The 4187-nt window shown below is 64.4% G+C and overlaps 1 long non-coding RNA gene across 1 annotated transcript; it reads left to right on the top strand.

Moving 5' to 3' along the window:
• Window positions 1–4187, top strand: LOC119043763 (uncharacterized). The gene is made up of 3 exons (XR_005081480.2): window positions 1–276; window positions 486–595; window positions 3230–4187. It is a non-coding gene; the product is annotated as an uncharacterized LOC119043763 (long non-coding RNA).

Here is a 4187-nt window from a genome sequence, read left to right as displayed (position 1 = left end):
GGGGAGGGTGAGCCGGGCTGAGCTGCCCTTCTCGGGAAGGCCCCCCGGGACCGCTGCCCTCTGAGGCAGATAAGACGGGCGGGGCCGCTGGAAGGAAAATTCCTGGCCTGGGGAGCCCCATGCTGCCTGCCACCCTCAAGGCTCTGCTCAGATGCCACCTCCTCCGTGAAGCCTTCTCGGATTCCTCCTTGGCCCCTGGACCCAGAGGTGCCCTTGGGGGGCCTGGCTTCCTTCCCATCAGACAAGGGCAGGGTCGAAGCTCAGGCCGTGAGGCAGGTGGGAACGCAGGGACCCGCCAGTGGTCTGCCTGGGCTGGGCTGGGCTGGCCTTCCGAGGCCCTCATAGGCCCCGAAGGGGCTCCCTCTGGTTGGTCGGGAGTGGTGTTTCCAGCACCCACCCTGGGCGTCCTGGCCCCAGCGTGGGGCCAGCCGGGCTTTGCTGTGTGGAACTGACAAGCCCCGGTCCCCGTGTCCCCTGCGTGCCAGGTGCTGTTCCGGGAGCTGCTGCGACTTGCCCTTTCCTGAGCTGATGCAGCGGAGGCTTCGAGGGTGCAGGGCATGGTGGGGCCTGGGCCCCCACAGGCTGCTTTCTGCAGGTGAGTTCTCACTCTGCCTCTTTTGGGAGGAGCCAGGCCAGGTGTGTAGGGAACTCCCTCCTCGGTCCCAGAGCTGGCGGTGGGCAGGCGGGTTGGGGGGTGGGGGGTAGGGGGGAGTGGTCCTGGGAGCTGGGTGGGTGGGGGTTTAGGCAGGTAACCTGCAGGAAATGTTAAGTCAGGCCCCCCGCCCCAGCCAGCACCCTCTCTGGGAAGAGACAAGTGCCCTTCACTGAACAGGCCCAGCCTGGCCCAGGCCTCGGGGGCCACATCTTGGAGGCCAGGGGTTTTCGGGCCCTGGCACCTCTCCCGAGAGGCGGAGGAAACGGCAGCGCCAGGCCTCCCACTGTGCCCTGACAGGACACTCTGCTCCTCCGTGTGCGGGCCGAACCCTGGTGAACCCCTGAGTCAAGGGGGCAGCTGGTCTCCATGGGCCCCAACGACCCCACTCCCAGCTGTGTTCCCCCTGGGCAGCAGGGCTGATCTGGGTGACCAGGAGGGTACTGTGGAGGTGATGGAGGGACTTCTGAGCACAGGCCAGTGCGGACTCTGTCCTTGAGGAAACCAGGGGCCTGTGGCAAGGACACAGGCACCCGTGAGGCCTCCGGCCCTCGGCCACCTGGGCAGCAGGTCCTGAGGCTGCCAGGATAGTGAGGGGCCTTGCTGGTGAAACCACTCAGCCGGGCCACCCCCGACACACTGGCCCGCTGTTGCTGGGCTGCCCATCTTCGCTGTGGTTTTTCTCCTTTAGTCTCCGGGTAGTTCGCTGTCACTGCTGACACCGAGGTCCCTAGTCCTTACATGGCTCATCTGTGGAACATGCTAGAAAGAGAACCTGGAGTCGAGCCTGGTCCTCCAAGTGCTGAGTGGCCCTCGTCCAGGGCCCTGCTGTCATGCTGCTGCCACCTGGGCTCCCGGGACCCTGAGACCGCCTCCGCGGCCGGGAGGGCTGTGAAAGCAGGCGGCCCTTTGCCCCGGGAGCATCCCTGGGCTAGCGGCTGCGCCTGCTTTCTGCCCCCATGGACCCTGTCCGAGGAGCCTGGTGGGGCCCACGCCCATCGACAGCCTGTTCGCTGGCAAAATGCTTCCCCGTGTCGGGAGCCCATGGAGAGGGAGGGTGCTGGCCGGGCCTGTCCCCACCCAAGCTCTGGCTTCCCCCCTACGGGGGTGCCCATCCAGCATCTTCTGGTGCATGGGACTCATCAGGGCAGGGCCAGGGTGGGGTTTGGGGGATGGGTGGGGGTTAGGAGAGTCAGCCAGGGCTCCTGGCTGCAGGGTTGGCCCTGGGGTGCTGGTCTGAGCGGCTGGAGGATGAGCCCGGGGCCAGGGTGCTCTGGGTCTGGGTCTGGGTCTGGGCTGACTTGGCCGAGTTGCGGTTGACGAGTCAGATGCTCCATGTGACAAACACGCAGACTTTGGGTCAGCAGGCCTAGAAATGACCGCAGTGTGACCACCGCTGGGCGCTTTGATACCCGGTGGTGTTCTTCAGGTTTCTGGAGGTGCAGGGCATGTGCTCACCTGAGCTGCCCTCAAGGGCTCTGAGGGCCGAGCTCACACTTCGAAAGTGAATGGCTGCTGGAGGCAGGGGCCAGGGCAACCCCATGGGACTGTCCCCAACCTGAGGGCCATGTGGGGACTGTGGGGGTGGGGGGCACTCTGTGCTGCAGGTGGAGGCCTCGATGTCAGAGCACCGCGGAGGCCAGGCTCGGTGCACACGAACATCTGGGCCGCCACCCTGGCCCCTGTCCAGAGAGGACGGTGACACTTGGCCTGCACTCCAGCTACCCCAGGCTCTGCTTGAGCATGTTCCCCGCAGTGTCCCCATGGGCTGTGGCTCTGTGTCCCTCTGCCAGTCCCTCACCCTCTTTGAGGCTCAAGAGAGGTGAGGCACTTGCCAAAGTCTGCACCAGAGCAGGGGGTGGAGCCGTCCTCACGCCTGGGCGGTCCTCTGGGCCTTGGGCCTGGACTCCTTCCTGCCTGTGTGGACCCGCCCCTCTGACACCGAGTAGGTACTCTGGACCCTGAAGGACCCGTGTGCCACTCTTGTCCTGTCCCCACAGAGGGGCTGCCTGGCTGCGGAGAGGCTGCAGGCCTCCCACACCCCACAGATGTCCTGAGGGAGGGTCATGGAAGGACAAGGATCAGATTATCTGAGCACTTTGCTCCCTGCTGTCGAGAAAAACAGCCCCAGGTGGGGGTGCTGCCCCGGCAGTCATGGACGGGACAGGACAGGACCAGACAGGACTGGACAGGACGGTGAGGGTTTGCAAGTTCCCCGACTGCGGCCCAAGCCCCGTCGGCCGGAAGGGCAGGCGGCAGTTCCCGAGAAGACAGGACCCTGCCAGGGCCACTCAGGGCCGAGTGAGCCCTGAAATCCCACACTTTCCCTGTGCTGGCCAGGGGGCACCATGGTCTCCTCTGCCGGCAGGGCAAAGTGGAGGGGACCCAGCAAGTCCTGGCCCTGGGTGCCCCCAGCTGGGGCCTGTGACATGCGGCCTCGATGCTCCAAACAGTGTGGGGCCAGGAGGGTGTTGGGTGGGGGCTGCTGCCTTCCCTGGGGAGAACCGGGGAGATGAAGGCTGAGAGCTGGTCCTGGAGACGTGGTCTGTGTCTTTTTTTTTTAATTGACTTTTACAGAGAGGGAAAGACATCGATTTGTTGTACCGCTTATTGATGCATCATTGGTTGAGTCTTGCATGTGAGCCCTGACAGGGGCTCAAATCTGCAACATTGGCGTATCAGGTGAGCTCTGATCAACTGAGCCACCAGGCTGGGCCCGGGCTGCGTCTGGATCCAGCTGCATGAAGCTACTCACTCCAGAGCCTGAAGCTGCTCACTCTGGAGCCTGGCAGTGACGGAACTGCCACCGTCTGTTTCCTGGGGCCACTTTGTGTGGGGCCCGGGTCACAGTGAGAAGGAGCTCTTGAGTCTGTGGACTGGGAGGGCGAAGTGAGCGTCTCTTCTCGACAGGCAGGGGCTGCAGCGGGGCTCCCGCCCTAGGGCCCTCAACAAGGGCTCGGGGAACACCTCCCTCCCAGCTCCCGGGCCAGGGTAGCGGGGGCGGCAGCAGGAATTCAGGTACTGCTGGGACATACCTGTCTCAGGAGCAGCGGCTGGGTTTCATCGAGGAGTCACACAGACTCGGCACCGACCCTGGGCCAGTGAAGAGAAATGGCCCGCAGCCCTGCACCGGAACCCAGACCCGCTGAGCTCAAGCCTGGAAGACCCTGGGCCCAGATGGGGCTGGTGCAGCAGGCGTGGCATCCTCGCTGGAAAACTGCCTTCTGTGCCAGCTGGTAGCCCAGGGGACACCGAGGCTCCAAGCTGCCACACAGCTCTTGTCGCCCAGCCCTGAGGCTGGGGGCCACTGGGACTGACCCCTGGCCCTGCTGGTCTACAGGACTCGGCTGCCTCTCTGGGGGGCAGCTCTGCCTGCCCCAACCCCCTGCTTGCTCCCGGGGGCCCCACTGGGCATCCCTGAACTCAGGGTGTCTCCACCGGCACCTGAAACATCATGTGAGCCCCGGGGCAGGTTACGTTTTCTAGTAGCCACATTAAATGAAGGAAAAACAAACAAGTTAAATTAATTGCAATC

Source organism: Artibeus jamaicensis, unplaced genomic scaffold (assembly GCF_021234435.1).
Source record: "Artibeus jamaicensis isolate MK-2021 breed Jamaican fruit bat unplaced genomic scaffold, CSHL_Jam_final scaffold_3151, whole genome shotgun sequence".
Lineage (NCBI taxonomy): Eukaryota > Metazoa > Chordata > Mammalia > Chiroptera > Phyllostomidae > Artibeus > Artibeus jamaicensis.
Note: the sequence above shows the minus strand (reverse complement) of the source record. Positions and strands in the feature narration are given on the sequence as shown.